This window comes from Psammomys obesus, unplaced genomic scaffold (assembly GCF_907164565.1).
Source record: "Psammomys obesus unplaced genomic scaffold, mPsaObe1.curated_primary_1811, whole genome shotgun sequence".
NCBI classification, from domain to species: domain Eukaryota; kingdom Metazoa; phylum Chordata; class Mammalia; order Rodentia; family Muridae; genus Psammomys; species Psammomys obesus.
In genome coordinates this window covers 13,259,505-13,286,256 of record NW_026592666.1, presented here as the reverse complement: position 1 = coordinate 13,286,256, position 26,752 = coordinate 13,259,505, and the positions used below count along the sequence as shown (strand labels likewise).

Below are 26,752 nucleotides of genomic sequence, written 5' to 3'. Positions count from 1 at the left end.
AAAATTTAAAAAGCCAAACATAATAATGCATGCTTGTGACACCACCTTTGGGGGTAGAAGTTACAGACACACACACACACACACACACACACATACATATGTACACTTACATGATAGTCTATCTTCCTCAGGAACACAGAGCAGCAGGAAAAAGACCAGCGTGGCAGCCAGCAGCCTTCCCAACGAGGAACAGGATTCACATAGGGACAGCTCAGCACAGAATTATGGGTAGACGCTATAGAGTTCAGCGGGACTCTATCCACTGCTCTCTGTTTAAAGGTTAGAAGCTCTCATTTTTATATAATGTGTGTGGACTTGGAACAAGCTAGCTGAGGAGGCCTTTGCTCAGCAGGCAGCAGGAATAGCATCTGTCCTTCCCACCACTCTGGGCCACAGGACAGGCTCATAACCTTCTACACTGGTCAGGGACCCCTGTGCAAAATGCAGAAAGGAACCCACAGGAAGAGGAAGCCCAAACAGCTTGTCACCCCAGTGTCCAGGCACCTCCTGTTGCCTTCACACAGTCCTCTGTGGCTGGTCCACGTGGTAGGGCACAGGGAGACACCAGACAAGAGGTTTGTTGTCAGCTCTCTGAAAAGGCTGGGATGGCAAATCAACAAAAGCTTGCATGAACAATGATGCCTGACATCAGTAAAGAGCATGAGGCAATGAAGGGGCCACAAAGTATCACTTCGTAAAACCAGCACACACGAGTAAAAATCATGGGGAAGAGCCTCCAACTCATTGGCACAGCCTGAGCAGAACACCAACAGTTCAGGCTCTAAGACCAACAATCAATAAATGGGACCTCATAAAACTAAAAAGCTTCTCTAAAGCAATGGACACTGCTATCAGAACAAAACTACTACCTCCAGATTGGGAAAGAAGCTTTACCAACAGAGGGCTAATACTGAGAATATATAAAGAACTCAAGAAGTTAAACAGCAACAAATCAAGTAATCCAGTTAAAACATGGGATACAAAGCTAAACAGAATTCTCAATAGAGGAATATCGAATGGCAGAGAAACACTTAAAGAAATGTTCAACGTCCTTAGTCATCAGGGAAATGCAAATCAAAATGACCCTTAGATTTCACCTGACACCTATCAGAATGGCTAAGATCAAAACCTCAAATGACAACACATGCTGGAGAGAATATGGAGAAAGGGAAATCTTCCTCCATTGCCGGTGGGAATGTAAACTTGTACAACCACTTTGGAAATTAATCTGGCACTTTCTCAGAAAATTAGGAATAGTGCTACCTCAAGATCCAGCTATACCACTCCTAGGCATATATCCAAAAGATGCTCAAGTATACAGCAAGGACATTTGCTCAACCATGTTCATAGCAGCTTTATTTGCAATAGCCAGAATCTGGAAACCATCTAGATGCCCCTCAATTGAGGAATGGATACAGAAATTGTGGTATTTTTACACACTGGAATACTATTCAGCAATTAAAATCAAGGAAATCATGAAATTTGCAGGCAAATGGTAGGAACTGGAAAAGATCGTCCTAAGTGAGGTATCCCAGAAGCAGAAAGACACACAGGATATATACTCACTCATAAGTGGATATTAGACATATACTATAGAAGAAATCTACTAAAATCTGTACACCTAAGGAAGCTAATCAAGAAGGAGGACTCCGGGTAAGATACTCAATCCTCCTTCAGATAAGGCAAAGCGGATGGATATCAGAAAAGGGAGAAAACAGGGAACAGGACAAGAGCCTACCACAGAGGACCTCTGAAAGACTCTACCCTACAGGGTATCAAAGCAGATGCTGAGACTTATAGCCAAACTTTGGGCAGAGTGCAGGAAATCTTATGAAACAAGGGGGAGGCAAAAATACCCAAAGAGGACAGGAGCTCGACAAGGAGAGCAACAGAACCAAAAAATCTGGGCCCAGGGGTGTTTTCTGTGACTGATACTCCAACCAAGGACCATTCATGGAGATAACCTAGAACTCCTGCACAGATGTAGCCCATGGCAGTTCAGTGTCGAATTGTGTTCCCTAGTAATGGGAACAAGGACTGTCTCTGACATGAACTGACTGGCCTGCTCTTTGATCACCTCCCTCTCAGAGAGGTTCAGCCTTACCAGGCCACAGAGGAAGACAATGCAGCCAGTCCTGATGAGACCTGATAGACTAGGATCAGAAGGAAGGGGAAGAGGACCTCCCCTATCAGTGGACTGGGGGAGGGGCATGGGTGGAGAAGAGGGAGGGAGGGTGGTATTGGGAGGGGATGGGAGAGGGAGCTACCGGTGGGATACAAAGTGAATAAACTATAATTAATAAAAATTTAAAAATTAAAATAATAATAAAATATTAAGGAATAAAGAGCAAAATGACCCTCTGAAGATCCGCCATCACCTACCAGAAAGCTGCAGCTTTCAAAGCCCTGTACCCCGCACAGCCTCTGAGAGCCCCCCACAGAGAGTGGGCAGAATGTATTATTTACACCTGAAACTGAGTCCCGCTGGTGACTGAGCCTGTGGTCTCCTGTTACCTCCAAACGCAAGCCTTCCACGTGTTAGCTGCCCCTTGGAAGGGGGGGGAGGAGAAGGTGGCCGGCCAGGGCCAAGCCCTCTGGGTTCTCTCCCCTCACTCTGCCAGGCTAGTGTCCTGTAGTGGCTGTGTGCACCACAAATAAATAAATGCAATTCGGTGAATACAAATAATACTGAGGCGGGAAGACCACTTTCTGTGGCCGTGTTGAGTAAAGCCTGGAAAAAAGAACCAGGGCCATTAGGAAGATGTGTTTGAGTGCCTTTTTAAAGCAAAGATATTAAGCATCCTTCTTAGTTACTGTAATAACTCTGTCAATCCCAGGATTGGCATATTAACTACTTCCTTCCCACTGTGCTCCTGTAAAGCAGAGGGTATTTGCAGATGAGAGAAACGAGACACGGGGAGGTCAAAGCTCTGGCCCAGGTGAAACATCATAATAGAAACAGGGAATGAATAGTGTAATGCTTTATCAGCACACTTAATTCACCCTTCACACTTTCTAAAAAAGATTTATTTTTATTCTTCATGTGTTGGTGTCAGCCTGCATGTGTGTTGTGTGTTTTGTGTACCACATAAAAGATTTATTTTTATCCACTTATACGTGAGTATATACTATGTGTCTCTTTCTGCTTCTGGGATACCTCTCTCAGGATGATCTTTTCTAGTTCCATCCATTTGCCTGCAAATTTCATGATATCCTTGTTTTTCATAGTGTATATGTACCTAATTTCTGTATCCATTCTTTGGTTGAGGGACATCTGGGTTGTTTCCAGCTTCTGGCTATTACAAATAAAGCTGCTACGAACATGTTTGAGCAAACGTCCTTGTTGTATACTTGAGCATCTTTTGGATATATGCCCAGGAGTAGTATAGCTGGATCCTGAGGCAGAGCTATTCCCAATTTTCTGAGAAAGTGCCAGATTGATTTCCAAAGTGGTTGTGCAAGTTTACATTCCCAAAAGCAATGGAAGAGGGTCCCCTTTCTCCATATTCTCTCCAGCATGTGTTGTCACTTGAGTTTTTTATCTTAGCCATTCTGAGGGTGTCAGGTAAAATCTAAGGGTCATTTTGATTTGCATTTCGAGAATGACTAAGGATATTGAGCATTTCTTTAAGTGTTTCTCTGCCATTCGGTGTTCCTCTGTTGAGAATTCTCTGTACCCCATTTTTTAATTGGATTACTTGGTTTGTTGGTATTTAACCTCTTGAGTTCTTTATATATTCTGGAAATTAACCCAGTGGGTATTATCCATATAATATAGGATAAACATAATAAAATCTATAGTCCTAAAGAAGCTAAACAACAAGGAGGACCTAAGGGAAGATGCGTGTGTACTCCTCAATCAGAAGGGCAAACAGGATAAACATCAGAAGTAGGAGAAGACAGGGAACAGGACAAGAGCCTTCCACAGAAGACCTCTGAAATACCTAGCAGGGTATTAAAGCAGATGCTGAGACTCATAGCCAAACTTTGGGAAAAGTACGAGTAATCTTACGGAAGAAGGTGGAGATAGAAAAACCTAGAGAGGACAGGAGCTCACCAAGAAAACCAACAGGGCCAAGAAATCTGAGCTCAGGAGGTCCTGCAGAGACTGATGAATCAACCAAGGACCCTGCATGGAGGGGACCTAGACCCCTCTGCTCAGATGTAGCCCATGGGCAGCTCAGTCTCAGTGTGGGTTTCCTAGTAAGGGAAGCAGGAGCAGTCATTGGCATGAACTTGGTTGCCTGCCCTTTGATCACCTCCCCCTGGCAAGGTGGCCTTGCTAGGCCACAGAGGAAGAGGATCCAGGCAGTCCTGATGAGACCTGATAGGCTAGGGTCAGATAGAAGGGAAGGAGGACCTCCCCTATTGGTGGACTAAGGGAGGGACACAAGGTGGGAAGAGGGAGGAAGGGTGGGACCGGGAGGAGATGAGGGAGGGGGCTATAGCCAGGATACAAAGTGAATAAGCTGTAATAAATAATATAACAATAAATGAAAAGATCTATTTTTACTCTCCGTGTCCTGGTGCGGGCCTGCATGGTGCACGCGCACTACCTACATGCAGGTACCTACCCATACCAGAGTGGGAGTCACAACCCCAGCTCCAGACTGGAGTTACAGGCAGTTGTGAGTTGTCTTTCGGGTGCTGGGAACTAAACCCTGGTTCTTGTAAGATCAGCAGTAGTTCTTAACCGCTGAGCCATCCTTCCAGGCTGCCTCCCTCGCCTGAAGTCTCCAGTGAGGGAAGGGAGGTCAGCCTGGAGGGGTGGTAGAGGTCAGCAGCATAGATTCACTTCAAAGCGAACAAACTCTGAAGCCATAATTAACCGCTAAGCCAGAATGCAGATGAGACACCATTAAAGACAGAGCTAATCACCCTACTTTCATCTGAGGCAAGATATCAGAAATAGGATAAATAAGAAAATTTTAACGAGAGAGTAGAAAAGTGGAAGATGAAGGCGGAAGACACTGGGCTTCTTTTCCACGGTCAGGAGTTGCCCGCACCAGGTGGCCCAAGGCCCTTCCACTTCCACAGACTCTCAGGGCCGCCTTCAAGCTAGCCTGAATGTGCTGTGACAGTATTTACAATGGCTTGATCCCAGTTGTTAAAACTATAGTCAGCAAAATGTGCACAACCAGGAGCACGGCTCCCTGGCTAAGAGCATGTCCTGCTCTCTCCAGGGCCAGAGCTCAGCTCCCAGCTCCCTCATGTCGCTCCCAACCATCTACAATTCCAGTCCAGGGATCCACGCCCTCTTCTGACCTCCATGGGCACCAAGTGTGCACAGACACACAGTCAGGCAAATACACACGTAAAACACAAGTATAATTTTAATGCAAACGGTAAACAAGGTTTCGTGCCCTGACAACCAAGGAGAATCTACAGTTTGGGGGAGTGTGTGTGTGTGTGTGCGCGCGCGCGTGTGTCGCATGTGTTTATATGTATGTGCAGACTTAGGTGTCTGGCACAAGCGCACACGTGTGCGCACACACGTGGAAACCAGAAGCGAAGACAAGGCATTTTCCTCTATAGATGACAGATAAATTATAGATATATGCATAGATAGATGATTGATAGATAGAGGCCATAGCAGATACACAGATAGATCGATAGATAAATAGATGACAGTTACAGATGACAGATTCGTGGATACACAGACAGGAAGACAGACAGATATACAGATATACAGGTGAGGAGACGGCGTGCCCTCACTGAACCCAGAGCTCATTGGTTGCATAAACGCTCTGGCCAGGGACCTGGCACCCTTCTGTCCCTGCTCTCCCCAGTGCTGGGATCACAGATGTGCGGCCAAACCCACCGTTTACTTGGGTTCTAGGGATCTGAACATAGAACCTTATGCTTGCTCGGCTGAATATCACCCGGCTGAGACCTGAAGCAGGGACCAAGTCTGGGAGGGCGTGTCCTGGGCAGAGCAGCCTGAAGGGGCGTGTCCTGGGCAGAGCAGTCTGGGATGTAGGGCTGTGGGACTAGGGATGTAGCTGGTTGACAGCCTGCTGGACTAACACACGCAAAGCGCAGGTCCCATCCCCACTACACGGTCAACCAAGTGTGGTGCTGTACTTGGGAGGAGGAGGCTGGAGGGTCAGGAGTTCAAGGTCATCCTCAGCTACACAGGAAGTTCAACACCAGCCTGGGACACAAGAGACCATACCCCAAAAATCGAAGAGGGAATGGATTAAGGGTTACAGCAAGGTCAAGTCGGCTATAAAATCCAGCCTTCCTTGTATCTCACCACACCACGATGGCCCAGCAAGCACCCAGCAGAGCCATGCCCCACCCCACCTCATCCCATGCCCACCTCGTCCCACCCTGCCCCACCTCATCCCATCCCCCACCCCACCCTACCCCTTGTCCCACCTCATCCCATGCCCACCCCAGCATGCCCCACTCCAGCATGGCCCACCCCACTGCACGCCCCACCCCATGACTCATCCCACCCCATGCCCCAGCCCAAAACGCCCCACTCAACACCATGACTCACCCCACCCCACCCATGTCCCACCCATGCCCCACCTCACCCATGCCCCACTCTACCCCACCATCCCCTCAAGGATGCAGTCCTTGGACCTCTTAGCACAAAGTGCTGTGAGCTGAATGAGCTCTCATTCTTCGTAAGTCCTAGTCTGGATTTGGCTCTATCAGCAGAGAATAACAGAAACAAGCACAAATTCTAACTGCCCTCCTCTTGATGGATCCTGATCCTGGTTAGCACCCTGGCTCAGGGGGAACACGCAGGGCTGACCTCCCAGTCCCCTCCCTCAAGACACACACCTACTGACGGCATCTCCTTGGAGCCTGAGCTTGCTAAGGACACCTCACAGCAGCTCTGCATCCATGTGGAACCTCTGACCTTTGCCAAGTCGACATTGGACAGATGACAGGGAGAGGCAGAAGAGCAGGAGACATGAGGCACCAAGGCACTTCCCACAAGCCGTCCCCAGACCTGCAGACTGGCCTTTCTAGGGATGTAGTACCATCCTCCACGTGGCAACAGGAGCCTGTGTCTCCCTCACCCTCCCCAGACCCCAGGTGCTTCTCCATGAGTTCGGCCGAGAGGTCTCCCCACAGCTAGTGGCCTCTCAGCATCATCCTAACAAGCCAGGGCCTCACACAGAAGCCAGGCCTACCCTAGCCAGAAGCAATGCACGGAAGAGACTTCTACAGCCTGGGCTCAAACTCTCCCCAACCCCATTTCTGTGCTGCCATTGACCAGCGATGCCCACCATCTACCATCCACACAGCTCCCTGGCTTATTTGTTCCTGGCCTACTCACCTTTTCCTTCCCCGTGTTACCAGAAAACTCCTAGTCATTCACCAAAACCCCACCTCACCTCTTTCCTCATCTGCCCTGACTCAGTTGCCGGCTTTGTCCCTGGGGCCTGTCTGTTCCTGGCCCTGCAGCAGCATGGACCACACGGCAGCACTGGAGCTGCCCAGATCATATGCCCATACCCTACCCAGGGTCGGGGGCCTGTGTCACTGATGTCCCCGACTTGCATGTCACCATGTCATTGATAAGCAGTGCAGAGCGGCATGCTAAGCATGTAAGAATGGCCCCCATAGGCTCATAGATTTGAATGACTACTCATTGGGGAGTGGAGATGCTTAAGAGGGATTAGGGGGCGTGGCCTTGCTGGAGAAGTGTGTCACTGGGGGTGGACTGTGGGGTTTCAAAAGCTCAAGCCAGGCTCAGCCCCTCTCTCTCTCTCTCTCTCTCTCTCTCTCTCTCTCTCTCTGCCTGCTGCTGGCTGATCCAGATATAGACCCCTCAGCTACTTCTCCACCACGTCTGCCTACCTGCTGCCATGCTTTCTGCCGTGAATCCTCTGAACTGTGAGCCAGCCCCAGTTAGCTGCTTCACTGTGTAAGAACTGCCATGGTCATGGTGTCTCTTCGCAGCAACAGACAGTCAGGAAATCCCTCAGACGCGGCCATCCCCAGAACCTGGAAACAGACAGACCAGGCAGGCGGGGAGGGAGGCAGCAGCTTCCCTCCGTGGTTTTCACTTTGTGCCACCCCCACAGCGAGTATCTACCTACCCTCCCCACCCACCCCTCTGGCTAAGGCGTGACAGAGCCGTGTGGACAGGAAAGGGCATGCACAGAAAGAGGGTCACGTGCAGGGGAAACAGCTCAGGTTCAGCTGGAGTGGCGCTGCACACAGTCCCCAGACACCAGGAAGCCCTGCCGACCGGAAGCCCAGGTGGTGTAGGCTGGATTTGGGGGTGACACAAGCCAGCCGTGCATCTCCACATCATTTGGTCATTACCTGGTAACAATCCAGATTTGGGGCAGCACTTCCATCTGTCTGACTGCTGACTTAAAGCTGGGAAACAGAGTGGGCATCTGAGCTGGTGTTTCTTGCCCTGATTGGCTGTTGAAAACAAGTACAATGAATGTTCACCAGCACCTTCTATGGGGGCCTCATATAGACAAGCTAACATCCTTGTGGGGCCCGGTCCCCACACCAACACACAACATGCATTCCCGTGGATGAACTATCCACGTAACTCAGACGTTACGTGGCTGAGGCGCCTATTTAACTTATCAAAGCAGACCTGGCCTTCATCTGTTGCAGGGTAAAGCTGCCATGCCCCTCCTGCCACACCCAAACCCTCCAGCCCACAGGCTGGTCTGCTCTCCCCCACCCCCCGAGGCTGTATTCTCTATCACCCAGGCATCCTGGCTCCTGCCCCTCTCTTCCCCTCCCCCTCTCCTCACATGGCTCAGGGGCACCATCACTCTGGATTCCCACAGGTGCCCTGTTCTGACTCTGTACCCTTTATCTACAATAAACTTTCCCTCCACCACACCCAGGAGCAGCCCTGTCCTTTCCTCTCCTTTTTACTTTTTTCCTTCACCGGCCGCCAAAGAAGAACACATGACTCCATTTTTCTTTTTAGTTAAACTTTGAACATGTAAACGTCAACTTTTGGTTGTTTGATTTGTTCTTCCTCAATGATCTTGTGAATTATACATTGCAACTTGTTTCCACTGTTCTGAGAATTGACTGAGCATAAAATGTGTCTCGGTGTGTTAACTGTCTGACCGTAAGCCTATAACATGTACCTTTCCCATGATCATAAAAGTAACTGCAAAGTTCTGCATTTTTGCCTTAAAACAGCCTTTCTGTTTCAGGTCTGGGCTGGCTGCTCTCATTCTCCTGCTCCTAAAGAGAGTATAAGTCTGGCCCAGCCGTAAAAATAAAATTTTTGCCTTGTAACATTCCACTGTTAGCTACTGGTTTTTTACATCATAACAATGTTCTGGTGAGAAAATTCTGCAATGAGTTAAACTGCTAGGCTTCAATTATTTAGCTCAGAAAACTTAAGAAACCAAATAAACAAGCAAGTAGAACTGCCTTGTAGACAGAGAAGACAAAGTCATCCACCCTGGTCTCAATACAGGGATGAGAACAGGAACCTTCTATAGTAAAACCCTAGAATTCACTAAGTAGCTCAGGCTGGTCTCCAGCACCCAGACCCTCCTGACTCAGCCTCCCTAGTGGCCAGAACTCCAGGCATGCACCACCACACCCAGCTCAAGTGATAGTTCTAGTCTTAGAGAAGCCGCCATAAAAGAGGCATTGCTCTTATTTTGATGGCTTAAGTCTGGGAGCCCAGGTTTCCATGTTACCTGACATCTACTTTTTAGACATGGCAAGAGCTGCTTTGCCCAGATCCTTGCTGATAAGGAATCAGTCAATAATTTACTCTGCCCGGTTCTTCTTACCATGGAATACAGGCCAACCCAGGAGCAAGCTACTCATTTATAAGTTCACCTTTGGTCTGCCTTGAGGCTCAAAATACAGGGGTGGAGAACCTACCCACTGGGGTCCTTTGAATCACCCTTTGCCCCCTTGAAAGCCAAACACGGGTTAAAGTGTCTGCTACAAACCATGCCTGCTTGTTACATCTTAACCAGTTCTGGCTAGTTTTATGTCAACTTCACACAAACTAGAGGCATATGGAAAAAGAGAACCTTAAGTGAGAACATTGCCCCCAGTGGACTGATGGATGGAAGAGGCCGGGCTCATTGTGGGTGGTGCCGATGTGGGGTAGGCAGCCCTGAGTGCAAGAAAGCAAACGGTTCCCTGCACTCTGCCCAAAGGTGGGTTATGAGTCTCAGCATCTGCTTTGATACCCTGTAGGGTAGAGTCTTTCAGAGGTCCTCTGTGGTGGGATCCTGTCCTTTTTCCTGTTTTCTCCCTCTTCCAATGTCCATCCCGTTTGCCTTTCTGAGTGAGGACTGATCATCTTACCCAGGGTCCTCCTTGCTTAGCTTCTTTAGGTGAACAGATTTTAGTATAGTTTATCCTATATTATATGTCTAATATCCATTTATAAGTGAGTATATACCATGTGTGTCTTTCTTCTTCTGGGATACCTCACTTAGAATGATCTTCTCTAGTTCCATCCATTTGCCTGCAAATTTCATGATTTCCTTGTTTTTAATAGCTGAGTAGTATTCCATTGTGTAAATGTACCACAATTTCTGTATCCATTCCTCCATTGAGGGACATCTGAGTTGTTTCCAGCTTCTGGCCATTACAAATAAAGTTGCTACGATCATGGTTGAGCAAATGTCTTTGTTGTATACTTGACCATCTTTTGGATATATGTGTAGGATCTTGAGGTAGCACTATTCCTAATTTTCTGAGAAAGCCCCAGATTGATTTCCAAAGTGGTTGCACAAGTTTACATTCCCACCAGCAGTGGAGGAGGGTTCCCCTTTCCCCATATCCGCTCAGCATGTGTTGTCACTTGAGTTTTTGATCTTAGCCATTCTGATGGGTGTAAGGTGAAATCTCAGGGTCGTTTTCATTTGTATTTCCCTGATAGCTAAGGATTGCAGGAAATCTTATAAAAGAAGGAGGAGATAGAAAGACCTGGAGGGGACAGGAGCTCTACAAGGAGAGCAACAGAACTAAAAAATCTGGGCACAGGGGTCTTTTCTGAGACTGATACTCCAAAGAAGGACCATTCGTGGAGATAACCTAGGACCCCTGCACAGATGTAGCCCAGGGCAGTTCAGTGTCGAACTGTGTTCCCTAGTAATGGGAACAAGGACTGTCTCTGACAAGAACTGACTGGCCTGCTCTTTGATCACCTCCCTCTCAGAGAGGTTCAGCCTTACCAGGCCACAGAGGAAGACAATGCAGACAGTCCTGATGAGACCTAATAGGCTAGGGTCAGATGGAAGGGGAGGAGGACCTCCCCTATCAGTGGACTGGGGGAGGGGCATGGAAGGAGAAGAGGGAGGAAGGGTGGGACTGGGAATGGAAGAGGGAGGGGGCTACAGCTGGGATACAAAGTGAATAAAGTGTAATAAATAAAAAATAAATAAATTTTTTAATAAAGAAAGCAAATGAACAAGCCTTGAGGAATAAGCCAACCAGCAGCGCGCTGTTCCAGTTACTGTCCCGCCTTCCCACACAGATGGCTATAAGGTGAGGTCAGCCCTCATGTGTCTTAGCACAGCAAGGGATGCCCTCACTGGGATGCCAGGCAGCTACCAAAGCAGGTGAGCACAAGGCTCCAGAGACGCACAAGTCCCAAGTCACATCTGTCCCGGGCCTTTGTCTGACACACGCCTACCAGTGCACGCGGCGCTGACCACTAAGATAAAAACAGATGGTGGATTCGGGCTCCTCAAGGCAGATGCATCTTGCCCAGGCAGATTAGAGAGAACACGTGAGGAGAAAGAGCAGTGTGGAACACAGGACATCCGAGAGTAAGGCCAGGATGGCGGCACCGGAGCACCCCCGCCCCCATGGTTCCCACGCAGGAGGCCAGCTCAGGAAAACACAGCCTGGGTGTCCTCTGGTCCCCACTACCGGGTCCCAGCCACTACCACCAGCTTCCAGACTGGGCCTGACTTCCGTTCCTCCCCGTCTGTGGTCCTCGTGCCACCTCATTCAGTCTTGGGGCTGCCCATGCTGGCTCAGGATAGACCCCGTCTTCACTGTGGCCCTGGGGGCAGGGTCACAGAAATTGACATACTACCCGGACAGGGGACCCAGAAACTGGAAAGAACAGAGGCAAGAGTCTCAGACTCGTGCGCTCCCAACCCTGCCTGGAGACTAGAAATCTGAGAACAAGATCTCAGCACTGACAGCTCCTCCTGACGCCTCTGGTTAAAGGTAGACTGAGGCACAATGAAATGCCTAAGGGTGTGTTTGCGCAAACAGTGATGGTCACCGTGTCTGTGGCTCTGTAGAGGGACGTAGTTGGGGACGGTGGTCTCGTGGGTGACACTATCAACCTTCCTACATCTGCAAACAGTCAATGCCTGTATTCAGAAAAAGAGGAAACAACCAGAAGGCATTAATAAACTCATACGACTGGGCCTCTCCAGAAAGAAGAGAAAAGAAGCCAAAAAGTCTTAACCAGTCCAACACTTCATCTGCTTTCCATAGATGCTGCTCTGAGTTCCTCTCTGGAAGCCACACGTCTTAGTTAGGGCTACTATTACTGTGGCAAAACAAACTTGGAGAGGAAGGGCTTCTTCAGTCGCACTTTCCTGTCACAGTTCATCATCAGAGCGGTGAGGGCAGGAACCCAGGCAGGGCAGGAACTAGGGGCAGGAGCTGATGAAGCGGAAGAGGGTGCTGCTCTCTGGCTTGTTCCTCATGGCTTGCTCAGCTGCTTTCCTAGAAAACCCAGGACCACAGCTGGGACCGCCCCACCCACAGTGGGCTGGGCCTCCCCCATAGAGCAGGGATTAACGCCCATAGGCTTGCTTCCATGGAGGAATTTTCTCAACTGAGTGTCCTTCTTCTCTGATAACCAGCTTGTATCAACTTGACATCAAACTAGCCAGGACACCACATGTTACTCTTTCTGTGGCAACATGGAGGAATTTTAAGAGGGAAAAAAAAAAGTAGTAATGAGGTCATGACTTACTAGGAGAGAAGGGTCCCCTGCCCCTCAAGGTCGGGGGCATCAGGGCGCAGCACGGTGTGGAAGAAAGCACAGAGTTCAGGGGAGGGTGACGCTCAGCCTGGCCAGCCGCAGGAGGGACGGGGTAGGAGGGACGGGTGCTGACCGAGAAGGGCACAGCAGAACCGCAGCTAGGCAGGCACGCCACATGGGTGGAGCCCAGAAGGCCTCCATATGCTGGAGCGAGGCGTGCAGTGTGACCGGGCAGGACTCGGATCTCTCCTTTGGGGCCGTCGCTATTTCACACAGCCAACTTGAGCTGTACTGTTGTGAATACAGACTTTTCTCTTGTATTCCATAAGCCTCACAGTGTGGTGTGTGTTTGAATTGAGTTAGCTGTGCTAACTGAGCGCGCGCACAAAGATGTATGGGTTTTATGCAAATATTGCACCGTCTTCCAGCAGAGACTTGAGCATGCGTGGACGCTGTTTCCTGCAGGGCTGCTGGAGCCCTCCCGGACACCAGGCAATGGTTGGTAACTATAAAAACTTACTGTGCCATGGTTCCAAAAGTCAAAAATCCGTGTTTCCCCGGAGCTGAGAACAAGCTTCCTCCCAGGCCTGTCAGCGTAACAAAGATCGCTTCCTGTCACTTAGTATCAGGACCCTTTTCATACTGTCCCATCGCCCGGACAGCCTTCTGGGATTGCCTTGCCGGATGGAGGCCATGAGCCTGTGAGCAGAAACGCGTGCCCTCCCAGGAGCCCTGCAGGAAGGCCCAGCTTCCCACACCCCCGGTCCTGTGCCTCGCAGAGGCTTCCAGGTGCTCACAGATCATGGGTCACGATCTCCAACAAGACTTTGCACTCGGTCAGCTGAGGTTTTGCTCTCAGTTGGGGAAAGCCTTCTGCTGGCCCGTGTCAGGGGAAAGCTGGGCGTGCAGGACTAGACTGCCACACCATCTCCTGAGAGAGCTCTTCCCAGCCCCACCTGTCACCGTCTGCAAGTTCTCCTTCAGATGGGTAGTTAACAAGTAGAAGAATAATAGGGTCCGAGGCTAGAAAGGTGGCTCAGTGGTTAATAGCACTGTTCTCTTCCTGAGGACCCGGGTTCAGTTCCCAGCACCCACGTGGCCGATCCAGCCCCAGGATCTAAAGCCCTCTTCTACCTCACCTTTCTACCTCAGCTTTCTGCACACGTGTAATACACACTCAAATCCTTTTTAAGCACTTACATAACTTTTAAGTTAAATAGAAGAATTTCAAAGGGAAAAAATTAATAGCTCATCTATCCATGCAATGTAAGCAAAAGAAGGGGAAAGAATATTCCCAGTAGAGCTGATTAGATTTCCCAGTAGAGCTGATTAGATTAGATTTGGTCAATTATGTTTGGATTTTCAGGTTAGAAGGAAGGCCGCTGACTCTGAGACGTCAACATTTTAGAGAAAGGACAGAGCAACTTTTAAGAAAAACATTTAGTCAGGATCAGGCATTTAAACTCAGGCATTGCTCTGACTTACCACCAGCGTGAACAAAGACTAGCAGAAGATTCTAGCTCACACAACAAGCAATTTTACTTCACTGCAGAGCACCTGAGCCTGGGCTGGGAGTCTCTGCGCCTTCCGCTGTACTGTTCTCCTGCACACTAAGATTATGAAAATGTATTCAACTTAGTTGAATTTTAATAACTGCCATTTCTATAAGAAGGTACCAACTCCTCTAACTTTTTCTTTCTATGCTCAGTTCTGATAAAATGTACTCTAATTTCTCTAGTTACTTTCTCTCAGCAGCTGGGTTATTTATCATTTCCGAATGCCTGAGGATTATTTAAAGATATCTTTCTGTTGCAGAATTCTGATTTGATTTCATGTTGGTCTAAGAACATAGGTTTCATCATTTTTATCATTCTTTTTTTAAGATTTATTTATTTATTTATTATGTATACAGTGTTCTGTGTGCATGTGTGCCTGCACACCAGAAGAGGGCACCAGATCTCACTCTAGATGGTGGTGAGCCATCATGTGGGTGCTGGGAATTAAACTCAGGACCTTTGGAAGGGCAGTCGGTGCTCTTAACCTCTGAGCCATCTCTCCAACCTCCACATTCTTAATGTGTTGGGCTTATCTTATGACCCCAAATATGGTGTATCTTGGTCTATCTTGTGTAAACACTAGAAGCCAATGTACACACACACACACCCCCTACAGCTGGAAGGTAAGCTGTCGCCCTGTCACTCGGTGTCACAGTGCCACTCACCGTCTGCCCTTGACTGTCAGTGACTAAGAGAGGAACGCTGGCATGTCAGCGTACTGCTGACCATGGGTTCATCCGTGTCGCTCTCCACTCCGCCACACTCGCTCCACGGAAAGCTAGGCACACAGGTCTTCTTGGTGAGCTCGCGTCATCACATACATGTGTGTCCGTGCACCATATACATACAGAGGCTAGAGGAGGGTGTCAGGTCCCAAGACTGAAGTGACACACAGGTGGGAGTTGCTGTGTGGGTGCTGCACAGGCCCGGGCCTCTGGGAAAACAGAACACGTCCTTACCTGCTGAGCCAGCTCTCCCGCCCCTGTGAGAGCTTCCTGAAGCTGCTCTTAGATTAGCCCTGGAAGTCTGCGTTTTAGGATTTTCTAGAAACGTTGGGCCAGTTAGCTCATGGGTCAACATTAATCTAACATACCATGACAAGTTCACCCCAAATTTCTCTTTTCTACCTACACACTTACTGAGTTCTAGGAAGCAATGGTGTTTCTGGAAAAAAAAAAAACAAACAAACAGCAACACCCCCCCCCCCAAAAAAAAACATATTCTAAGTACAACCATTTGTTTTCAGACTCCATTTAACCATAGGAAGAAACTAAGTTCAAGGTCCCAGGCCCTAGGGCAGCTGGGGACTTCCCAATAGCTGAACAGCTTCTGTTGTAAGGAGACAGTTGTCTGAGTTCAGACATGTCAGGGACAACTTCTCCACCTTGCTGGCAGGGTCCACTAAGTTCACGTTCCCAGGCCCAGGAACCTATCCTGGAACCTATCCTGATGGAAACTCCCTTGCTCGACCCCTCATGTCAAAATATGACTGGATGATGCTACAGCCCACCCCACTCCCCCTCGCTTTACGGTTTCATCCTTTAAATGTGCTGCACAGCATCCCTTCAGGGTCAGAGTTCAGTTCCGGAGTCTGTCCAGCTTGGCACCTTACCCTGTCTGGAGGCATCAAGAGAATGAAGAAGGGACAGAGCATACAGAAAAGCTGGCATCAGGAAGGCTGTGCTTGCTCAGACAGGGCATACCTACTACCCACAGCAACCGGAAGCCTCAGCACTTCTACAGCACAGAGGCAGGGCTCTGTGGACTCCCTGGAGGAGGAGGCAGCCCTGAACTATCAGCTGTGGCTCGATTACCATGAATGTTTGTCATCCGCATTGACCTGGTGTTTGTGTTATCTTGGATTCATCTCAGGACCTGCTCATCTGAACAATCACAACTCCTGTCACGCACGTGAGCGGGAGTGGCTCTCCTGTGTGGTCTGTCTGCTCCTGGCCGTGATGGGAATGGGCCCGAGCATCCCTATTGATTCCTATTTCCCCTATCTTTAATTTATTTTTAAGGGACCAAAAGCAGAGCACAAGCAGACATGAGGAAAAATGACAAAACCTTAATTGCCAAAATGTGTATTCACTCATCTTGTATCGGTGAAACAAGATGGAGAAACATTTCCATCTTCAGTATTCATTTCTCTGAGCTTTGTTTTTATTTGTTTCTTTTTCAGGGGGTGTGAACACACCATGGCTCACATGTGGGGTCAGAAGACAGCCTGAAGATGTTGGTTTTCTCTTCTGCTACCTGGGTGCTGATGATTGAATTCAAAACACCTAGGCCAGCAGCAAGTGTCCACACACAAACACACACACACTGAGGCATGCCTTGGGCCCCTCTGCTCATTTTATGGTTTGCAAACCACTCTATATTTTTATTTTTTAAAAACTTATCACTTAATAACCCTTTATTGACTAGCTGCTGTAGGCAAGTCATCAGCTAAGGTCTGCCGGTCCCTACAGAAGGCTCATCTGCTCATTCTACCCTGCACTCTCAAAGGCAAATCCGCCATGTGCTACCTTCGCAACGACTGCTATGTGAGTGTTTTCTCCTAAGTCATCCCTTTGGGAGCAGGGAGGGAAGCTTCTAAGACTCAAGATAATAATAATAAGTGACACACATAGCCCAGGACAGAAAAGTTAGAAGATTCACAAGGCCCCACCGCAAGGTTACATAAGCAGTAACAAGTCATACAGGACATCTGGGTACCATGCCCAGCATGGCTTGGCACCTTACCCTGTCTGAAGGCATCAAAAGAATGAAGAAGGGACAGAGTATGGCAGAAAAGCTGGCATCAGGAGGGCTGTGCTTGCTCAGACAGGGCATACCTACTACCCACGGCAATCGGCAGCCTCAGCACTTTGACAGCACAGAGGCAGGGCTCTGTGGAATCCCTGGGGGAGGAGGCAGGGCTCTGTGGACTCCCTGGAGGAGGAGGCAGCTCTCTACAGGTCTCTTTAAGTCTCTGGAGATTCCCTGGAAGAGGAGGCAGGTCTCTGTAGACTCCCCAGAGGAGGAGACAGGTCTCTGTAGGTCTCTGTAGGTCTCTATAGGTCTCTGTAGGCTCCCTGGAGGAAGAGGCAGCTCTCTGTAGGTAATCATCTGTGGACTTCCTGGAAGAGGAAGCTGAAGTTGCAAGCTTCTGCATAACCTGGTCCTAAGTGCTTGCACACACCTTCAACATCAGCACTCAGGCAAGAGGAAGGCTTTGGCATCCCTCTGGAACTTGCTGCATTCTGTGTCTGGACCTCACTGTATTCTGTATCTGGCCTGGGGAGGTTCTGCCACTCCCATAGGTCTCAGGCACTAGTCTTTGACATGGCCAAGCCCGTGCCAACAATACAGGCTCCTCACTTAGGGCTTCCTTGGCTCCCCATGTCCAGCAATGCAGCCTTGGTGAATCATCAGCCATGCTGGTGTGGGTGTCTCAGGACACAGTTGTTCTTAAGTTATCAAGAGTCTGTAAGCCCCGCCCCTTCACCTATTACATCCTCCAGTAAATGTGTGGTTCTCTAAACTAGACCAAGGGAATCATTCCTCCAGTCTGTTATTGGTGTTCCCTGCAATAAACAGACATTTGTTCAAACTCCCTAATAAAACTCACACAACAACAAAACCATCCTAGGATTCTACACTATTCAATTCCATACTCTTCAAAGAAAGTCATTCATCAGTTAAGAATTTACATTCTGGACTCTAACCCCATATAAACCTCTATCCCTCTTTTTTTCATTTGTGAATTTTTGAGACAAGGTTTTTCTGCATAGCCTTGGCTATTCCGGAACTCACTCTTCAGGCCAGGCTGACCTATATCTGCCTCCTGAGTGCTGGGATTAAAGGCATGCACCACCACAACTGGTGAATAAACCTCTATTCCTCAAAACTATTTTTTTCTTAAGTTACAGATCAGACAATGTGTTTTTACAAATATGTTGACCATTCTTCTATGTAAAGTTCGGCCTTGGGGTTGTCATCTCAGGTTCTGCTGGAACTGCTACTCCTGTCAACCTCTTATCCAATGTTTTTTAGCCACTGGGAGAGTAGCTCTGTGAAATGCACAAGTGTCTTAACAAGTTGAAGACATAAATTATTCCTAGAATTATTAGTTAAAACAAGAAGGAAGTGAAGCTGATGTGTCGGGATTTTGCTCATGAGAAACCAAGCTGCACAGCATGTTCTCTATTTTCTCCAGCTAATGACAGGGTGCCGCCTGCTGCACCGCCATTTCAGAAGCTTCCAAAGCGTGACTTGAAATTTACCAATCCGGAGTCCCTCTGCAAGAGGGGACACACAAGGAGTTTCTGGAGACTCTCTGGACCTCAAAAACACTGGGTATAACTCACAAAAGCTCAGGTCTGTTCATGCTAAATGCTTCGCAGACACCCTCCTGTCTTGCTGCCTCCCTTTGTGTCGCTCTGCACTCATGAGCCAGAAGAGCCTCTTTAGCAGACAGCACACTGAGGACCACTCTCTGCCTTGCTCCTCCCACTGCTAACATACGGCTCTAGGGAAGAAACTTAGCTCTTTAGCTCCCTTCTTGAGCTTGAATAACCAACATTCCTGCCTCCACCTTATCCCATTCACACAGAAAGGGGAGAGTGTGCTCAAACTCCAGCGTACACACACAGACACACACCCCCCACACGTGATTTCCTAAGTTCAGTACCAGCAGTTCCTGTGTGGATTTCTGTCTATCCATGTGATTTGCAAGCTTACTTGAATAATGAATAAGTTTACTTATTCATTTCTATTTCTTGTAAGTTATTGTCCCTTTCAAGAGTCTATCGTCAGATCTTTGAATTTTAGAATCGTTTGCAAAATAAATGAATAAATGAAAACATCAAAATTCAGCAAGCATGAAAAAATAGCATAGGAACAAGAGATAAGTTGAAGGAATGCCAATAGAATAATTAGGAAGGTTTGTGGGTATTGATGAGATCAGATTCATAATTTCGAAAATAAGAATCTCAAAAGTATGAAGTCAGGGCTAGAGAGATAGCTCAGTGGTTAGGTGCACAGGCTACTCTTCCAAATAACCTGGGTTCAATTCCCAACATCCACATGGCAGCTCACAATCATCTATAACTCCCGCTTCAGGGGATCTGACATCCTTTTCTGGCCTCTGTGGGCACCAGGCATGCATAGGGTAACAGATATACATGAGGGCAAAACGCTTATACACATGAAATACTAACAATGCATTTTAAAGTAGGGAGGAAACTACTTCCGCTATCACAGGATGTGAAGGGGTGCTTGGGGATAAAATCGAGTGGCTTTCCCCAAACTCGTACCAGAACCTCAGAAGTGCATATACTGATTGTGGCATACTCCACACACACCCCAGATCCCACCAGCAGACAAGCTACAGAGAAAAGCTCATACAGACCTACCTGACAAAGTAAAGAGAGCTTTGCTTCTGTCTTTCATGTGAAAACCTGAAGGAAAGTGTGGCCATTTGAATGAGAATGGTCCCCATTGGCTCCTATGTTTGAATGCTTGGTCCCCAGTTGCTGGGACTGTTTAGGAAGGCGAAGGCTGTGCGGCCTTGCTGTAGGAGGTATGCCCAGGCTTAGTCCCTGCCTCCCTCTCTCTCCAAACTGTAGATCAGATGTAAGCTCTGCCGCAGCACCATTCCTGCCTTCCTGATGCCATGGTCCTCACCATGATGATAATGGACTCACTCTGAAATTATCAAGCCCCAATAAACTCTTTTATGAGTTGTCTTAGTCACGGTGTCTCTTCACCGCAATAGAAAAGTAACTACAACAGAAGGGATACAGCAGGGAAAGCAGAAAGCAGGGACAGCACATTGCTGGAGTTAGCAATGTCCCACAGATAAACCAAGAGTTATGATCGTTTTAAAATAAGCTACTTCGCTTTCCAAGTGCCTGCCTCAGGTGAAGCCCCAATCACCTGCTCAGGATGCTGCTGTTCAAGCCACACTCCCTGGAGGACACAGCATAGAAGCTTAGCTGCCGTGCAAAGATTCACTTTGGAAGGATGCATGTTTCCCTGCTTTTCTCCATATGCAAATCAAGAGCCTGTCTAAATATGCACACATGCTTTACACACACAGCCGTTTTTACACACCTTTCTTTCCTGTCATCACATTTATTGTTGAATCCTGACATAATCTAAATAGTTCTTGTTGAGGTCAGGCTGTGTGCTGCCTGAAGTGACTCTGTTTTTACAGGCTGTGTCGTAGGCTGTAAGACTTAACGTTGAGGGCAAGCACACGGGTAGGTAGGCTGCCTCTGCACCTCACTCTTAGACACACAAACAATGCAATCTGTCCAGCATTATCCACGGGGTACGGCCCGAAACTAAGACAGTCAGTCATCTAGCCCTCAGAATTTAGCTTTGCATTTCTGTCAGCCTTCTGTGAAATTCCTTGAACTGATTTATGGCATTAGGGCCCTTCTACAAGATGAAAAATAAAGGATAGAAACATAGACAGATAAATAGACAGACAGATGGACAGACGGACAATTGATAGGCAGATAGATAGATTTGCTATGTTTTAGTCACTTTTAAAATTGCTATGGCCACATGCCTGACAAAAAGAAATTAAGGGATGAAGGCTGTGCTTGGGCTTAATTCAAGGAATACAAAGATGGAAAGCATGAGGACAAAGGCAGGATGCCTTCGTCGAACCCTGATGACCTTTCAGCCATAAAAATAAAGCCGCCAAGACCTTTAATATTTCAAAACTTATGCCTCTCCTGGGCAGACTCTCAACTAGCTCATCTGAATTAACCTGGCCACCTAGCCCCATCCAGCCACATTGTAGCTGTACCTTCCAAGCCTGTGGGCATGTGCAGCTCCTCTTCCTCCTTCCCAGAATTCCTCTTTTTCTCCCAGGAAGCCCCAACTTCCACTTCTCTCTTTGCCCAGCTATAGGTTGTCAGCCTTTTTATCATCCAATCAGAAATAATATGAGAGGAAAGGTTTACACAATGTCATCTTGGGTAGGTGAGGGTTTGCTGATAAAGCAGAAAGGATCCTGAAGGGGCAGTTAACATTTGAATACATAGTAAGTCCTAGAGAACACCAACAGGAAGCTGTCTGGCCACACTGCACCTGAGGTCAACTGGCTTCCTCCTTTTTGTGCAGCCCACGAGCCCAGCCACTCCTTGTTAGGGTGGGTCTTCCCACGTCAATGAACATAATCCAGAAAGTCCTTCACATTTCTAAAGATTTCCCTCCAAAGTGATTCCATTTCCTGTCAAAGTTGACAATATCAACCATCACAAGTCAGGCCCTTGTCAAGTTGACACCCAGGCATTCCGCTTTTGAGCTATAACCTTCCTCCTCTTGTCCCTTCTGATAATGCAAAAGGAATTCAACCCAACTTCTAAAAGTGTCTTTGTCTCAACACTTTTCAAAATTCCGAATCCTAGGTCTCCTCTAAGACTCAAGGGTCTTGTCTGTGAGCCCCTATAGAATTAAACCAAGCTACGTAGTTCCAGCATATAGAGATAGAAAGCACACATTCCCGATTCAAGAGGAAGTAGTAGGGGACAGCGAAGAATGATGAGAACAAGGCAGGGATGATGCTCACTGTCCCATGTCTAGCATCTGGGGCTTGTGACAGAATTGTCTGGGCCCCAAAGGTCTTGCATGGTCCCATCTGTCTAGGTCTGCCCCGTAGCTACTTTCTTCCTCAGTGGAATCCAAGGATCCTGGCATCTTCAATACCCTGGTATTTCCATGGCAACTTAAACTTCATTCTCACAGCTTTATAATATGATCTCTCAGCCCTCCATGCAGGAAATTCTGACCTTGTCACGCATTGCCTTGGTGGCTCTTGACAGTGTGAAGCAAGACTCCATGGCCCCCTCAGTCTTACATCTTCCACGCTTAAAGAATCAGTGTCATGTGACTGATGCAGCCAAGTTCTGCTGCCAGCTTGGTAAGCTGCCAGGGTCCTTGTCCACCATTCTGTTACTGTGCCCTGATTTGGGGGAAACACTTTCCTGGGGCTTTGTTAGAGTTCATTAGAGAGCCCTTCCAGCAGCATCACCCATTTGGAGTTTCCTTTCAAGAGAATTTGCATTTTTACAAGACATTGTCCCACCATGGAATCAAGTTGTTCTTTAATAGTGTTGGTCACTTCAACAATTACAGCTGCTTTGAACCTTGCATTGTCTGTAACTTCACAACTTAGGAAAAGGTGAGCATCTAGGGAGCAAGGTTGCAGCCCAGACTTCATGCATTCCAGGTCTCTGCTGGGTCGTGTGAAGACAATCATAATTTTCCTATTCCTCCACATGAGCCTTACCTCACCTCAGACAGAATCCAACCTGAGAGGGATCATAGAACAGCTGTCGAATCAACGTTACCAAACTCTCAAGCGAGACACCCAAGAAGTCTTTGTGACCCGAGCTCTGTCAAGGGGGAAGCCCTCTCCTTCCTGTGTGCAGTTACCTCGATGGACGACGAGAACATTGCTTGCCCTAGAAAATGAAAAGTAACCGACGCCGGGGGAGAGTTATTGTGGAGATAACACACAGAAAAGAGAAATGGCCAGACACTCATACAGTCTGATGTGGTGGGGATGAAACACAGAAAACAAACTGTCTTTTCCGACAGAAGATTAAGTTAGACAAAACTCCATTTTAAAAAAGTGTAAAGCAGCAGGTTGGCCTAAATCCAAATTCCTTTGCAGCCAGCACTTCTCAATAGCAGAGTCTGTGCTCGGAGTCACACGCTGCCCTTGCAAGTATGCTCTGCCTATCTGTTGTGATGCTTCATTGTTGTAGTTTGTCTGTAGTTTTATTGGTTTTGGTTGTTTTGGTTTTGTTTTGTTTTGTTTTGTTTTCCTAGCTGTCCTGGAACTCACTCTGTAGACCAAACTGGCCTCAAACTCAGATCTCTGCCTCTCTGCTGGCTGTTTGGAATTAGAATTGGCCATCTGAGTAAAAGTGTGAGGCAAACGTTGATCATCAGAGGGAGGCTCAGTGTATGCTTGCCTGCTTGATGTGGCAGGCTGATGCAGAAGTTAAACACCTGTCCAAATACTCTGGAACATGCGGTTACTTCCTTGAGACCCCAGACACATTTCTAATTCTGTGACACTGGCAGCCAGGGAGCCAGAGAACTGTTCTGTGCCCTTCTTGGAATGAGGGATGTGGGGGCTGGGCCACAGGTGGAGCCCTTCCCCAGAACCAGAGTTTGAGGATCTTCCACATCATCTCCCAGAGGCCATTTCCAGGTCTGGACAATGGCAGTGACTATCGGAAACTTAATCAGGCAGTGATTGAGCAGCTGCTGTGCCAGATGTGGTGTCCTTACTGAGCAGATGAGCACACCTCCTAGCACACGGTTCGCAGCTACTGATCCACCTGTGCCTTTGCTCAGTACCTTTCCATAAAGGGCACAAGAAGCAACTTGCTTTCAGCTGGCAAGGCCAGCTCTACACCCTAACAGTTTTACCGCAAAGGTAACTCTCCAGCCGTGTCACAACTTGGTTTGAAGGGATCTTGATCATCTGTCTCTTCCACAAACATCTCACTGGCTCATTCTATTGACAAGGTTATGCCGACCGGACCAAGTGAGCAGGAAGTAGCTACCACTTTGGACTCTGAGTAACATATGAACCTCAGAGGATGGGAAACAAATCCAACCAACATTCAAGAGTGGTGCAGGGCACACAGAGACGTTCCCTCTGAGACGAAGGATAGTCACTACACCTGGCACAGCATCTAGGGAGCCTGCCTGAATTCTGGTGACAGCCCTGCCCTCACTTGAATGTCACCCATTCGCCAAGCTACTCAGAAAGCTGCCAGCTTCGTGTGGGGCCTGAAGTGGAAGAAAACTCTTCAGAAGGTCCAGGCTGCTGCGCAGGCTGTTCTACCACTTGGACTGTGTGACCCAGCATACTTGGGGTGTCTGTGGCAGATAGGGGTGCTGTTTGGGGCCTCTGGCCGGCTGTTGTGTGTGATTTCATAGGAGAGCCTGAGGAGTTTGCAGACGACTAGTCCCCTTTTGAGCAACAGCTCTTGGTCTGCTGTTGGGCCTTGGTGGAAACTGATAATGGACCGCTGTACTGGCTGGGTTTTGCCAACTTAAGACAAGCTAAAGCCATAAGAGAGCAAGGAGTCTCAGTTGAGGAAACAGCTCCATGAGATCCAGCAGTAAGGTATTTTCTCAATTAGTGATCAGTGAGAGACGGGAGGGCCAGCCTGTTGTGGGTGGTCCCATCCTTGGGCTGGTGGTCCTGAGTCTTGTAGTAAGCAGCTGAGCAAGCCAGGGGGAGCAAGGCAGTGAGCAGCACCCTCCATGGCCTCTGCACCAGCTCCCACCTCCTGCCCTGCTTGAGTTCCTGTCCTGACTTCCTTTGGTGATGACCAGGATGTGTTAGCTGAGTAAGACATTTCCTCCCCAGCTTGCTTTTTGGTCCTGGTGTTTTGTCAAAGCAATAGAAACCCTGATGGAGACAACCACCAAGTTCCTGCACGACCTGACCTGCCCATCATGGCAGATCTTACCTGCCAAACCATGAAGCAGGATGGACACAGCAGTGATTCATTATCAAAGGCACATGCTGCATGTATGATTGGGCCTGGGCACGTCTTAAACAAGTGACATGAAGCTTCCCAATTGCCTGTGGTTTTTACTGCTGTCACACTGTCGTCTGCTGCCACCCACGAGCCTCTAGCCTCATGGGGGTGGGGTGGGGGGGCCGTCCTGAGATCAGTTGGCTGAGGAGGAGAACGGTGGGTCCCGGTTTACTGACGGGTGTACAGGTTACACAGACACTGCCCAGAGGCGGGCAGCTGCAACAAGGCAGCCCTGGAAGGTGCTGGTGCAGAGAAGTCTCCAGCGTGGGCAGAACGTTGGGCAGTGTACATGGTTGTGGATTTTCGCTGCAAAGGAGAAATGGCCAGATGTGTGATTGCTTACTGGCTTATGGGCTAAGCCCGTGGGTTAGCTGGGTGCTCGGGGATGTGGAAGGGACATAGCTGGAAGACTGTGAGAAAAGGGTGTGGGTAGGTGTCTTCGAGTGGGAGAGAGGTGTGAAGCTGTGTCCCACATAAACGCCTAACGAAAGGTGACTTCGGCTGAACAGGACTTCAGTGATGAAGTAGGCGGAGCGGCCTATTCTGTGGATGGCCGGCCTCTTTCCCTGGCCATTCCTGTCGTTGCCCAAGGGGCCCATAACAGAGCGACCATTGGCAGAGACAGGCGTTACGCTTGTCGACACCAGACTTCCGCTCTTCGAGGCCGACTTGGCTACTGCTGCCGCCTAGTCTCGGCTCCGCCAGAAGCAAAAGACAACACCTTCCCTCATGGTGACCAGTCAGCAGCCAGGTGTCAGGGTGACCTCGATGAACCACTGCGACACTGTCCTAACTGGAGGAGGTTCTTATTCTGGTCACGGATTACTGTGCCCTGCACACAGTCCTTGCTGTGGACACACAGCAAGCCTTACCGGCTTCTCCGCTGTCATGGTATTGCACACATCACTTCTGACCAAAACACCTACTTCACAGCCAGAGAAGTGCAACCGTGGGCCACGGAACCTGCTGATCCAGCCGTGAGCGGCAAACATGAATAAAGACAGTTGAAATGAGTCGTGCTAGCACGGCTGGGAGTGGGGGCTGGCTTGGTAACCAGTAACTGAAGCCGAGAGCCCACCTCTAGCCCTGCTGAAACCCTCCCTGATGGAAGAAGCAGAAGAGGTGAGCTCCCTTGAGGCTACTGGTTCCAACCCTTGTGCGTGAGTATGAGAGAGAGTCCAGAATCCATGAAAAACATCTCTTCAAAGACAAGCAGCAGAATAAAAATGTTGTCCTGCCTTCACCTCAGGAGCAATTGCGGGGAGCAAGTTCCAGCGGGGCGTTTTGAGGAACCAGATAAAGCTACTGCTTGCAAATGGAGGAAGAAAGGCCTCTCAGGAGCTAATCTAAGTAAACTGGCCCCTGCCCCGCCACACATGAAGGCAAACCTCAAGTCACGGGGATAAAAAGATGGTGTGTGCTGTGTACCGGCGGTCTCACGACTCAGCGCGCAGCAGTTGAAACCAGCCTGAGCCCCACATCTGAGAGGCTGGGGGAGGGAGGCCAAGAAAACAGGAGGGAAAACAGTGAGGAAATGGCACATTGGCTAGCAGAGGTGTGGGGGACGCTGCCACCACAGCCGTAAGGAGAACCCTAGGTAAGGGCGCATCCTACTTGAGAAAGATAGAACCTGGAGAAGATCCAGATAATCAGCCTACAGACTGTGGACAGCATGGGCCTGGAGAAGA

The 26,752-nt window shown here is 48.6% G+C and overlaps 1 protein-coding gene and 1 long non-coding RNA gene across 3 annotated transcripts in view; both read right to left on the bottom strand.

Moving 5' to 3' along the window:
• B3galt5 (beta-1,3-galactosyltransferase 5) overlaps positions 1-15,466 on the bottom strand; it is a 53,566-nt gene extending 38,100 nt beyond the window's left edge. The window contains exons 1-3 of one of the 2 annotated variants that reach the window (XM_055614998.1): positions 15,159-15,466; positions 8,293-8,397; positions 7,822-7,968 (exon numbers count right to left, since the gene is read on the bottom strand). The gene's annotated coding sequence lies outside the window, so the exon portion shown is untranslated. Of the gene's footprint in view, positions 1-110; positions 163-7,821; positions 7,969-8,292; positions 8,398-15,158 lie in introns of those variants that run through there. The other variant, XM_055614999.1, reaches the window with a different exon arrangement.
• A 2,125-nt stretch (positions 15,467-17,591) lies between these two features.
• Positions 17,592-26,752, bottom strand: part of LOC129682564 (uncharacterized) — a 20,037-nt gene continuing 10,876 nt past the window's right edge. Inside the window, exon 3 of the long non-coding RNA XR_008720998.1 lies at positions 17,592-17,615. This is a non-coding gene — a long non-coding RNA (uncharacterized LOC129682564). The remainder of the gene's footprint in view (positions 17,616-26,752) is intronic.